Here is a 14,349-nt window from a genome sequence, read left to right on the forward strand (position 1 = left end):
ACAGCGTCAGTGCGAAGGATGTCGTTGTGAGAGAAGTAACGTGTGCTGTTGCGCGTAGGTTTACAGTGTTATTTTCTGTTTACGAATGATGACTTGAGCCGTTTCCGCGAAATATCGAGTGTAAGTCGTTGTTGCACCGCTATGGCTAATTACTCTCATGTTTTACTTTATTATTGACATTGTTTTTATGTAATTTTAAGCAATGAACATGTTTTTCGTTGTTTCCATTTATCAGATCTACATTCAGTCGCTGTCAATGGTAGTTGTTTAATATTGCTCTATTAGCGTAAGAAATTTTTATATGAACAAGCAATAAGTCGATGAGTTTCAGCGGTTCGTTTTTCCGCCAGCGACTGAGTTCTGTTCACATAACTCAAATAGTTCTGTGGAAAGCCGGTGCGCATACTACATTTTCACCGTCGCATTATGTCACAATTTGTTAACAAATCGCAGTCTCTAGCATCGGTGAATATGTATTTAAATGAATCTTGGCGACAGATCCCACTGTTCTCTGTGAATTTTTTCACCCATTGCCCGTTTTTCACTGTGCTTTTAGTCGTAAACCGATCTTCAGGTTTAAACATCATAGTCGCGGTAGTTTACTGCTACAAGGATATTTTGTTGTCAGTAAGCTTTCGACAATGTTTACCATGTTGGGTACGGGAAACATAATAGCTGGTTCATCAGCGTTTTGTTAATATTGTGTATGCACAGTACATTTACCTCGACTGAGATCATTTTATACTTCAGCGTACACGCCGTTATTTTATAAGCTTGTTTTTCTGATAATAGCGGTATTCAAGGCCACCACATTTATATTGGCAATGAAATCGCGTGATTTTGAATTCTACTAATGATAAGTCGTCTAGCTACACTAGTCGACATCTCGCGCTGATTTCATACAGGCTCATTTTTATTTATAACTAATTTAATTTACTATATGCAGTATAGTTCATTTTGATAGTCATCCGCTAATTCCGGTTTCTCAACAATAACCAAAAGCAAACTGCATCATAGCACAGACGTTCCATTAAATACTACGTGTTTATGGTGTCTCAGGTGTCCAGAATATTGCCAGATTTGCTAACAATTCTCAGAGGAATATTACTAAAAGTGTAAGGTTCATTGGCTCCTAGATACGTTCGCAGCGCGAAACGGGGTAGTAAATTGCTTTCGACTTATTCATCACACAATGAACTGCAAATGTATCGGGGTGTACGTTTGCGAGATGCAGGGATGGGCAATCAGAACTCGTAACTGCGTAAACTAGCCAATAAGCGCTGTACGCAGCGCAGAATATGAATGTGATCTCTGAAAGCAAACCAGTGTGTAAATGCATGGTAAGTTATCTGGCAGGTATGGAAGTAGCCTACGTCTCTGTGAATTTTAGGCGTCTATACACTCCCTCCAGCGTAATTTTAAACGGCCTGAAGACGAGTCACAGATGTGTTACCAACTACTGTCCAAAACTGTTTTAGTTAATCAAGATGACGCGAAAGTAAAAGTGCAGATACTGTTCAGGTACAAATAACTATTAGGTCTGTAAAACATCAAATTCGCTTCTTTTTGAGATATCACATTTGTTTCCACACGGAACGCGCAGATCCAGTTTCTGTTTTGAATTTACTTGCAATCAGTCGAACATGTTAGAAGACCACACACACACACACACACACACACACACACACACACACACACACACACACTAAACTCACAAACGCATTGCAACGGCACGTTTCTGACGCATTTGCGAGGTGGGGGACGTAAGCGTGCGACTTCCAGTCTGCGATGCATCGGTGTTGTCTTGTAAATGCCGTGTGACTTGGTAGAGCCTCCCGTCGGGTAGACCGTTCGCCGTCGCCGGGTCCAAGTCTTTCGATTTGACGCCACTTCGGCGACTTGCGTGTTGTCTTGAGACTACGAAGTTCAGTTATTGTTTGGGAACATTATAACACCAAATAGGGTCCGGGTCGTTCCCGTTACGAACAGTGATAGTGTCGTTGGAAATGCCAGCTGTCGACACAGCCACCGAAAAAAAAAGTAAATAAAGGAGATGACATAGTGGTATTCTGGAGGCCAAGACTGAAATTTCCGGCCGGCCGGCCATCCAGGCGTAAGTTTTTCCCTGATTGCTTTTAAATAGTTTTTGGCAAATGATGGGATGGTCTCTCAAAAAGGTCGCAACCGAAATCCTCTACCAAGTCGATGAATATTAAGATACTGCACTCCTTTCCTTTCGTCTTAAGCAGGTCTTATTAAGGCAATGGAGTAAAATAAGGTTTCTACAGTTTTATGAAATTTGCCCCATAATTCGAGTCACTTTAGATTTTTCAAAATTCATTCGTTAAGGGAACTAAAAGAAAAGAAAGAGGGGGGGGGGGGACGTCGAAATAATATAAATATTGAGTCAACTTTATATCGTTTGTAACAATTTACACACGTTAGGCAAAGTAGAAAATCGTAGATTTGAATTAGTTCATGTCAGGCAACTGTTTGTGAATGTAACTGTTAAACTTTAAGTAAACACTTTCTGAAATATCAGTATCCACATTTATATTGCACGTGCCACTGCATGAGATACGGCAAAGGAAACATCATCCCCTCACCATCATCTCCTTGGCGCCTTTCTTTTCAGTCAGGTCGTAGTGTTCGAAGAAGAGTGTATAGGGGAGAGGGGGAGTAAATTCTTCATATGATCTAGCCTCTTGAAATTTTAAGAGCTCTACCCAGCTATTGTCGCCCGTCACTTGAACTATCCCACTTTCCGTTTGCTGATCGTCTTTCTAGCGTTCGCCTACCGATCAAATCGGCTTGTCGCAAGTCGCACAGTTCTTCATTAAACTGATTTAGTTTCTTTCAGTCAATCCGATGTTCAGACAGTCTCGGAGTACTCGAGGATACATCACACGACCTTCTTGTAAACTACATTTTTAGTACAAAAAGCTAGAAATCTCTTCACGAATCGTAGATTGATTTTTTGCATTCCTCCAGATAATATTCAGGTGGTCGTTCATTTTATTATTTTGGACAATCTCGCCGACGCATGTTTCCAATGTTGACTCGTGATTTATCTCTGAACGATTGCATCGCCGCAGGTCTGTTATGTGAATAATTATGGCTTAGAAGTATTTAAAATGTCTCGTCAAAACTGTAGAAGTTTTCCCACTCGTCGTTGGATGGTTCAAATAAATCATTATAGCTCAAGTTTAAGGACTTTCAGAAGGTATGCGCGTAAAAGTTCTGCTTTTATTATTATTTTTTTTAATAGTTGTTGACTTTGGCGGAAGTCCGGTTTTGGACACCCCCTATCAGTACTGGATATGTCAAATGGTTCAGTGGATCAGGATCAACCTTCACTGCACTTTCTGTCTCATCAGCAATGATGTCCATATCCGTACTTGAGCTAGGCTCTTCAGGTTGCAAGTTTTTGGCGTCAAATTACGTTGCCTGTATTCATGATTGTACTCGTAGTTGCTTTTGCGTCCAGAATAGGCGTTTTACAAACCATTCCGTTTTGAATTTTGTGCTCTGAGCTGTCGAGGCTGACTACTGTAATTATAATAATAGGTCGCGTATTTTTAACAAAATCGAAAAATACTCAGTTTTTTTTTCAAATTCACAGTCTCGCATTTTTTTTTTTTTTTTTTTTTTTTTTTAGATATGCTTCTGATGCTGAGAATGAGACACTCCTTCACACCATCACTTTGTTCACCCAGATCAGATAAATTATCTTTGCGCCAACACTTTGTTCGCTCAGATCGGTAAATAATCTTTGCGATTCTATCCTGTTTGTAAAAATCTGTCAAATCCGTGACGTTGAAAATCGTGTGTTCACTCTTCGCATGTTTTCCCGTCCCCAGCATCCACTTTAAAGACATTTTAGTTTGAAAACTTAAATATCCAGACGACTCAACAATACACAAGAATCGCGATTGATCTCTTACGGTCACACCGAGATGTTTAAATGATGTCAGTAAAGCGTGAATAATTTCTAATGACACACTCAATAATGTTACGTACGTTCGTGTAATTATACACTTTCTTTTGCGAAAGTTATCAGCCGCCGCATTCTGAAAGTCGTAATGTTACAGAAGTTCTCGCGAGAGACCATCTCTACAGACTAAAACGTAGTCCACAAACTCTCTTAGAAAGCCACTGTATTGTGTGTGTAGCGTGTCTAATAGCGGGCTCTATAACAATTCACCAGTGCACCTTCCATGTTGTTCGCCTTCGATAATTCGCATCTCTTCCAAATATAATGATGAGTTCTGTCTGACAAAGAGTATCATGTCTGATCGTATTTTTTTAATTTTGCTACTGTTTCATTCAAAATCTGCTGAGTGAACTAGTACTGGACCGGATGATCACCAGGAGGAACTCTTGTTTTTCAACTTTATCCCTCTGAGCAACAGTTCTATAATACATTTTGAGAGGCGTCATTCCAGCAACAGCCCTCTGTTTTTAACAACTTGGTGGCAATTTCATGAAACGAGCGATATCGCTACACATTGGACCACTAGCGCTGTTCTAACAAGGAACCCCTTCAGTGCAATGTCGCAAGTTCAACCTTTAGTAAAGCTCATTTGCAACTGTTGTATTAACAATTATGGCAGGAAAAATACGAGGGCAGTTCAATAAGTAATGCAACACATTTTTTTTCTCGGCCAATTTTGGTTGAAAAAACCGGAAATTTCTTGTGGAATATTTTCACACATTCCCGCTTCGTCTCGTATAGTTTCATTGACTTCCGACAGGTGGCAGCGCTGTACGGAGCTGTTAAAATGGCGTCTGTAACGGATGTGCGTTGCAAACAACGGGCAGTGATCGAGTTTCTTTTGGCGGAAAACCAGGGCATCTCAGATATTCATAGGCGCTTGCAGAATGTCTACGGTGATCTGGCAGTGGACAAAAGCACGGTGAGTCGTTGGGCAAAGCGTGCGTCATCATCGCCGCAAGGTCAAGCAAGACTGTCTGATCTCCCGCGTGCGGGCCGGCCGTGCACAGCTGTGACTCCTGCAATGGCGGAGCGTGCGAACACACTCGTTCGAGATGATCGACGGATCACCATCAAACAACTCAGTGCTCAACTTGACATCTCTGTTGGTAGTGCTGTCACAATTGTTCACCAGTTGGGATATTCAAAGGTTTGTTCCCGCTGGATCCCTCGTTGTCTAACCGAACACCATAAAGAGCAAAGGAGAACCATTTGTGCGGAATTGCTTGCTCGTCATGTGGCTGAGGGTGACAATTTCTTGTCAAAGATTGTTACAGGCGAAGAAACATGGGTTCATCACTTCGAACCTGAAACAAAACGGCAATCAATGGAGTGGCGCCACACCCACTCCCCTACCAAGAAAAAGTTTAAAGCCATACCCTCAGCCGGTAAAGTCATGGTTACGGTCTTCTGGGACGCTGAAGGGGTTATTCTGTTCGATGTCCTTCCCCATGGTCAAACGATCAACTCTGAAGTGTATTGTGCTACTCTTCAGAAATTGAAGAAACGACTTCAGCGTGTTCGTAGGTTTTGTGGCGGTGTTCGTAGCGACAAACACTTGGCTGTAGAAATGGCTTACGAAGTCACCGCCACCCTTTTAATAGCGGGCCGACCGGTCCGCTGGAACAGTGAACAGAAAGATGAAAGCCCAAACACTCAGATTAAATAAAAGTCGGTACTTATCTTTTATTAATGAAGATACAGTAACACAGTAGTGAACTCGGTGTCTACAGAAATCTGTCTAGTTCGAGTCGGAGCGGCTAGGTCAGCGTCGGCTGACGACAAACAACAACTCTGCTGCGATGAACACACAACTGACTAGCAAGTACACAATTCGGTGGCGAGTACACAACTGAGCGGCGAATGCAGAACTGTCCTAGCGCTCGCGACTCCAGCGCTTAAGAACCCAGAAGCCAGCGGTGGCGCGCGCAGACTTGCGGCGATTTGCTGTCTCGCTGGCGCTGCTTATGCGGACGGCGTCCGGACTTTGATGCTGCCAACCTTTTGGCAGCGGGCTCGGGTGGCATTACTGGCTAGGACATAACAGTAGGCACAAAAATTTGAACGAACTTCTCCTTCTTCATGACAATGCAAGACCTCACACAAGTCTTCGCACCCGAGAGGAGCTCAAAAAACTTCTGTGGACTGTTCTTCCTCATGCACCCTACAGCCCCGATCTCGCACCGTCGGATTTCCATATGTTTGGCCCAATGAAGGACGCAATCCGTGGGAGGCACTACGCGGATGATGAAGAAGTTATTGATGCAGTACGACGTTGGCTCCGACATCGACCAGTGGAATGGTACCGTGCAGGCGTACAGGCCCTCATTTCAAGGTGGTGTAAGGCCGTACATTGAATGGAGATTACGTTGAAAAATAGCGTTGTGTAGCTAAAAGATTGGGGAATAACCTGGTGTATTTCAATGCTGAATAAAACAACCCCTGTTTCAGAAAAAAAAAATGTGTTGCGTTACTTATTGAACTGCCCTCGTATTATCTGCTAATCACTCACAATGTGCATTAGGAGGGCGACTGAAAATAAGTGTTCAGCAGGTGCAGAGATGAACCTTCCATGGGACGTATATATTTCACTTCACAAAAAGAACATCGTCGACATTCCAGTAATGTTCAAAACAAACCATTAACTTGCCCCATGAACACTGGATGAAAAATGGGGCGACACAGTGATCACCAAGATTCACAACACCAAGATCGAAGGCAAACTCCTTGAGAATTGCAAACCGTGCAGGACATTCAGCTACGTATCAACTCTCAAAGAATGCATATAGAATCATATTCATGTAACGGGGTGATGAGAAATTATGGAACGTAATGGCATGCGACCGAATGCGAAATAGTCTGTCTTAGAGCTTGTCGCGAAACTGGCTATCCTTGGCGTAGGCGTAGTTGCGAATTGTGCGATAATATGTTGTATAGTCACGGAAGAAAACACTGAATTCGTCCATCGATTCCAGACTGTATGAATTGCAGTTTCACACACTTTTCAGGAGGGATAGTTTGCTCTAAAGGAGTATGATTTTTATACGCAGACCAGGAATCAAGCAAAGGAAAGTTATTTTGACCAGTTTTTGGCCAAAAGCAGTTATCATACCGTATTCGCAGTTCTCTTGTACCCATGTTCCCTCTCTTGCTTGCTGTGGCGTAAATATTCCCCACTGCCCTTGCAAGACCACGCATACGAGAAAAAATCGTAAGGGCAGAGCACCCCCATCTTCTCGCAGCAAAATGAATAGCTTTCTAGCCTATTTACCATCCAGATGAAAATTCGGCATAATTGTATACGAATGCGTTAGGACACTGATGTTAGTTGATCCTGATGCAACTCTGTCTGTACCTCTAATTTCCGTGGTTCCTTTCATATGTATTTCCTCTCCAAATCCCGATTGGACAGAGTTGAAAACAAATTCCTTGCTGAACGATGGGATAAGTTTATCTCTACAAACCGTCGGGCCGATTCCGAAGCTTGCTGTACATCACCAATTTGACGCTTTGTTTGAAATTTCGTTATCTTAGGTCTTCCAGTCCTGTAGCACTGTTTGAATTTATGCAACCATTCACTGCGTCCCTTCAAATCACTGTAATCTGTGTCGCTTGCTGTTTGATGTGCATAACGAAGTAGGGCACTACCATGCACATCCTGTAAATTGTATTGAGTTGTCCTTGAAACGTACAAACACCAGATTTTGTAAAAAGTGCGCCTTGTCCTCCCTTGAATATCCGTAGTTATGCTTGTGCACTACAAGGTCAAATTGCTGCGGACGTATTCGAAATCTGTTCATTTATTACGAGGGTAATCCCAAAAGTAAGGTCTCCTTTTTTTTATAAGTACATAGACCTGTTTATTTCTACAATGGTTTACATCAGTTTACAGCTTGAACATTGAGCTATTTTTCGACATAATCACCATTTCTGTCGATGCATTTTTGTAGACGCTGTGGCAGTTTTCGTATGTCCATGTCATACCAGCTCACCGCCATGCTGTTCAGAAAGTTATGAACCTCTTCTTTCACCTCGTCGTCGGAGCTGAATCGCTGTCCGGCCAAATGTTCTTTTAACCTAGGGAACAGGGCGCCAAGTCAGGACTGTAGGGTGGGTGGGTGATTATGTTCCACTGAAACTGTTGCAGGACAGCGACGGTTTGCCGAGCGGTGTGTGGGCGAGCGTTGTCATGGAGAATGTGTACGCCCTTGCTCAACATTCCTCTTCTCCGGCTCTGAATTGCCCGTTGAGTTTTCAGAGTCTCACAGTACGTGTCAGCGTTAATTGTGATCCCAGCGATTCAGTTCCGACGACGAGGTGAAAGAAGAGTTTCATAACTTTATGAACAGCATAGCGGCGATCTGGTATAACGTGGACATGCAAAAACTACCACAGCGTCTACAAAAATGCATCGACAGAAATGCTGATTGTCGAAAAATAGCTAAATGCTCAAGCTGTAAACTGATGTAAACCATTGTAGAAATAAACAGGTCTATGTACTTATAAAAAAATAGGAGACCTTACGTTTGGGATTACCCTCGTATTATTATTATTATTATTATTATTGTACTATGCTGCGGATGATCTTCCATGTACGTAATTATGTTTAGACCCGCACCCAGGACAAGGATTGTCCTTAACTACGTTTCGCTGGAGACTGTATTTGTGGCTTGTTGTCCGACAAGTATAATGAACTACATGGCTCGTCAGCCGTTTCGGTATCATGCCTGATCTTGTAGAAACGCTAATATTTCGTCTGCCACCACTTTCTCACTGTGCGAAATTCCTTGGGTTCCTTACTGATGAAATGTCAACTTTGGCAACTGTTGTAGATATAATGTCATGCTTGCTTTGTTTATTGTTGCCATTGCTCTGCTTTGTATCAGCACCACTAGCACTGTAGCACAGTTGTGAGTTACTCGTCGAGTAAGCAGTTAAGCAGTTCCAGTTCTGTTGGCTCCGTAGCCTCATGCTGTGCCCACCATTGGATACCTCCAGTCCCACCTCCTGTTGCCATTAGCAGCCAATATTGCAGTCGCATGGTAGACATATATGGGGCGTCGAACGCCGTAAACATCATTGGCCGTTTGCGACCTCGTACTCAATGGGTTCTTTGCAAGATCTGATGTCGCGCAATAATTTAGCATGAACAGGGAATGATAACACGAGGGGCGTTCACTAAATAATGCAACACTTTTTTACCTCGGCAAATATCGGTTGACAAAATGCGGAATTTGTTGTGGGACATCGCGGAATATTCCCGCTTCAGTCTGTGTAATTTCGTGAAGTTCCTATGGTGATGGTGTTATACGTACCCCCCAAAATGGCTTCTGTAACGAACGTGCGTTCCAAGCAGAGATCTGTCATTGAATTTCTTTTGACAGAAAACCGAGCATCGCGAAGATTCAGACGTGCTTGCAGAACGTCCACGGAGACCTCGCAGTAAACAACGCAAAGCCCCACACGAGCTTGTACCCCGAGTGGAGCTCACAAAACTTCGCTGGACTGTTCTTCCTGTTCAGCCCAGGTCTCGTGCCTTCCGACTCCCATCTGTTTGGCGCAATAAAGGATGGACTCCGTTGGAAGCAGTACGTGGATGTTGGGGAGTTTACTGATGCAGTAAGACATTGGCTCCGACATCGACCAGTAGTGCGGTATCATACAGGCATACCAGCCCTCGTGGCAGAGTAGCTTCATACCGCGGCTTTGAACGGTTATGATGTTGAAAAATACGGTTTTGTATCCAGAATAATTGGGAATGATATTGTTTATGGAATCCTGAATAAAACCAACCTGCTTTCAGAGAAAAATTGGTGCATTACTTATTGAACACCCCACGTAGGTTACATCACAAAATAAGATTAATCATCCAAATCCATCGACGTCAAAATCAAAGTGAGATCGTTAAAATGACTTATGTGACACACTAGTTAATATACTTGATTCGTGTTCCCGAAGAGCGGTCTTCAAATTTTCATCCGACCAACCTGAACTCCTTTTTACATGAATTCCCCAAATAACGTCAGACGAATACTGTGGGGTATTCTTCAAAACGGCCACTGCCGATGCCGTCTGCCTCTCTTGTTCAGCTGAACATGTGATACTTCCCTAATGACGTCTATTTCAATGTATATTAAAAATGAAGAAATTCCTCCAGCTGTATTTAAGGTGTCGATTTTATTTTGGCAACTAGTTTCAACGTTGTAACAATGTCGTCTTCAGGCCCATAGACTTGTTGACGTCAACTGCGTGCGGCTGATACTAGAAGTCAGTGGTGAGATACGGACGTGCTCCGTGTGGAAGGTGATTAGGCTGATACTAGAAGTCAGTGGTGAGGTACGGAGCACGTCCGTATTTCACCACTGACTTCAGTTGACATCAACAAGTGTATGGGCCTGAAGATGACACTGTTACAATGTTGAAACTAGTTGCCAAAATAAAATCGACACCTTAAATACAGCTGGAGGAATTTCTTCATTTTTAATATAAATTTATACCAGCTGACGTCCCACTGTCCTCCATTCCAACTATAGATGTACGAAGATCTATGTCAATGGGCGTTACATTTACATCTATACTATTTTGCACACCACTGTCACTTTCGCTTTTCCTGTTCCAATAAAGAATGTTTCGCGGTAAGAATGGTTGTTGGTAAGCCTCCGTGTGGGCTCCAATCTTTGACTGACTCTCCTAGAAACGTACACTCTCGGATCCTTAATAGTAAACAAAACCGTGATGTAGAACGCCTCTCTCGCAGTGTCTGCCATTGATGTTGGCTGAGTATGTGCTTGCTAAATGAGCCTGTAATGAAACGTGCTGCTCTTCTTCGGATCTTTTCTATTCCCTGTATCAATCGTACCTGGTACGGGTTCCAGTCTGACGACCAGTATTCAAAGGCTAAACTTCCAAAGTTGAAATATTATTTCATCTTTGGCAAGTATAAAAGTAAAGTTATGTATTTTTTAAGATATCCTTTCGATATTCGCACAAAGCGATTCGCGGAAACCACAAAAAATTAAATTATCGTTATTGTAATTTAGGCCCTTTCGAACCACATTGGTCGATGAATTGTGGTTCCACCGCGACGGCCGGCCGGGGTGGCCGAGCGGTTCCAGGCGCTACAGTCTGGAACCGCGCGACCGCTACGGCAGGTTCGAATCCTGCCCCGGGCGTGGATGTGTGTGATGTCATTAGGTTAGTTAGGTTTAAGTAGTTCTAAGTTCTAGGGAACTGATGACCTCAGAAGTTAAGTCCCATTGTGCTCAGAGCCATTCTAACCTTTTTTTTCCACCGCAACGGGGTTTAGAAACGATACACGTGCCCATATTTTAGAAGAGACAGGGATTGATTCTACCGTGCTCCTGGTAAGGATCCGATCCAGCATTCCCATAGACAATTTGAGTGAAGTACGGGAAATTTGCATGGTGTGCACTAGAAGTGAGTCGGAACTGTGTAGTAATGTTCTCCAGGTTATGAGACCGCTACTTCATCGCTTACGCTACGTTACTCCGTAACCTCTAGCAGCATCGCTGTCGGTGAGATGTTACGCCACAAGAAAATAGAAGCAAACCAGAGTGCCTCGGCCGGCGAAAGTATGCGGTGAAAGCTTTCTGTGATCCGTTGCTGTTCATGGAGGAGCGCAAACGTACTGCTCTTTCCTGTTGTCGTCGAAGACAGATAACATTAGAAGTCTAGCATGTAAAGCGTTCTGCTTTTTGTATTTATAAAATATCTTCTGTAATACATGGGCAAACAACATTGGAAATCATGAGTAACACCAAACGATAATTTAACCTTACGAAATTTGTGCTACAAAAATTGTTTCTAATCTGAAACACACGAGAAAATGTAACATAGTAACAAATTTTAACTACTACATATTACATATACTGTATGTATAAAAAGAGACATGTATTACAGGCCACTGAAGATAATTCATAAATAAAAGAAGCGAAACGTGTATGACAAAAAGCAGACTGGCTTTCATTTAGTTACAAAGATGTAACATACCTCAATGAACATCTATTTTATTCAACGAGGGCATCCACCCACCTTTGCGCCTGCCCATCAAATCCCAGATTTTCATTTGTGAATTCCCGTCTTTACAACGAATCGTAGCGTGGAAACGTACAAAGTCACCCCTGAGATGAAGAACGCTGCGTCACCTTTAGCGTAGACGATTCACTTACTGAACCAATCGATGTTTTTCCGCAGAGGTGACTTGCGAGGATGAAAGTAGCCCAAGCTCTTGTCACAGATCTTGCAAACTGAAACTGAGCAGTCAATACCATATTTTTAATCTTTGTTAGAACACGGGCAGCATAGATAAAATCCAGCCTGAACGTAACAAGACACTGACTTGATTCGTACAGTCGCTAGTTCTACGAATTTTTGACCAGACGATATTGTTCCAGCAGCATATTAAAATACAGGGTGATTCAAAAAGAATACCACAACTTTAAAAATGTGTATTTAATGAAAGAAACATAATATAACCTTCTGTTATACATCATTACAAAGAGTATTTAAAAAGGTTTTTTTTCACTCAAAAACAAGTTCAGAGATGTTCAATATGGCCCCCTCCAGACACTCGAGCAATATCAACCCGATACTCCAACTCGTTCCACACTCTCTGTAGCATATCAGGCGTAACAGTTTGGATAGCTGCTGTTATTTCTCGTTTCAAATCATCAATGGTGGCTGGGAGAGGTGGCCGAAACACCATATCCTTAACATACCCCCATAAGAAAAAATCGCAGGGGGTAAGATCAGGGCTTCTTGGAGCCCAGTGATGAAGTGCTCTGTCACGGGCTGCCTGGCGCCCGATCCATCGCCTCGGGTAGTTGACGTTCAGGTTTCATAACTAACCTTTATCGTAGGACTCTCCATACAGTTGACTGTGGAATTTGCAGCTCTCTGCTAGCTCTGCGAGTCGATTTTCCTGGGCTGCGAACAAATGCTTGCTGGATGCGTGCTACATTTTCATCACTCGTTCTCGGCCGTCCAGAACTTTTCCCTTTGCACAAACACCCATTCTCTGTAAACTGTTTATACCAACGTTTAATACACCACCTATCAGGAGGTTTAACACCATACTTCGTTCGAAATGCACGCTGAACAACTGTCGTCGATTCACTTCTGCCGTACCCAGTAACATAAAAAGTTTTCTGTTGAGCGGTCGCCATCTTAGCATCAACTGACGCTGACGCCTAGTCAACAGCGCCTCAAGCGAACAAATGTATAACTAAATGAAACTTTATAGCTCCCTTAATTTGCTCTGCCTTTTGTCGTTGCAGAGTTTTAAATTCCTAAAGTTGTGGTATTCTTTTTGAATTACCCTGTATTTCCAATATCCCTGTTGTTATCGACGTTGCCTGAATGGAAAACATTCTGTAATTTCGTATTCTCAACCAAATACTCTAAGACAAAAAAAGGATGCACCACGTACGAATTATCTGAATGGAACGGAAATAGGTAGATATGATGTACATTTAGAGACCAACAAATGATTACAATTTCAGAAAAATTAGATGATTTATCCAAGAGAAAGGGTTCCACAAATTGAAGAGTCAATAACGCGCTGGTTCACCTCTGGCACTTATGCAAGCAGTTATTCGGCCTGGTGTTGATTGATAGGGTTGTTGAATGACTTCTTGGTGGATATCATGCCAAATTCTGTCCAATTGGCGAGTTAGATCGTCAAACTCCCGAGCTGATTGGAGGATGGTTCAAATGGCTCGGAGCACTATGGGACTTAACATCTATGGTCATCAGTCCCCTAGAACTTAGAACTACTTAAACCTAACTAACCTAAGGACGTCACACAACACCCAGTCATCAAGAGGCAGAGAAAATCCCTGACCCCGCCGGGAATCGAACGCGGGTGATTGGAGGACTCTGCCCGTAATGCTCCAATCAGATTACACAAGTAACGAGCAAGGCGAACTCTAGATTACGGTTTATTGGTAAAATCCAGAAGCGATGCACTCCTTCAACAAAGGAAATTGCTTAAAAAGCGTTAGTTCGCCCAGTTTTATTGTTTGTCTGTATGGGACCCTTCCCCGCTGGGTCTCATTCAAGATATTGAGAAGGTCCAAAGAAGAGCAGCAAGATTCGTGACTGGTACATTTAGCCATCGCGAGAGCGTTACAAATCTCATGGAAAGTTTGAAGTGGGATACACTTGCAGATAGAATACACTTGCAGATAGACGACGCACTAAATGGAAGGGGCTGCTCACTAAATTCCGAAATTCGATCTTCACCGACGATGTAGAGCATATATTATTACCACAAACTTTCAGATCGCGCAATGATCACCATTTAAAGATAAGAGAAATCAGAGCTCGTACTGAGG

At 42.8% G+C, this 14,349-nt stretch overlaps 1 protein-coding gene across 4 annotated transcripts in view; it reads left to right on the top strand.

Annotated features, from left to right (window-relative positions):
- The first annotated feature begins 2 nt into the window (after window positions 1-2).
- Window positions 3-14,349, top strand: part of LOC124714119 (CAP-Gly domain-containing linker protein 1) — a 526,326-nt gene continuing 511,979 nt past the window's right edge. For all 4 annotated transcript variants that reach the window (XM_047242995.1, XM_047242996.1, XM_047242997.1 and 1 more), the window contains exon 1: window positions 3-120. The gene's annotated coding sequence lies outside the window, so the exon portion shown is untranslated. The remainder of the gene's footprint in view (window positions 121-14,349) is intronic.

The sequence above is a fragment of the Schistocerca piceifrons genome, chromosome 1 (assembly GCF_021461385.2).
Source record: "Schistocerca piceifrons isolate TAMUIC-IGC-003096 chromosome 1, iqSchPice1.1, whole genome shotgun sequence".
NCBI classification, from domain to species: Eukaryota; Metazoa; Arthropoda; class Insecta; order Orthoptera; family Acrididae; genus Schistocerca; species Schistocerca piceifrons.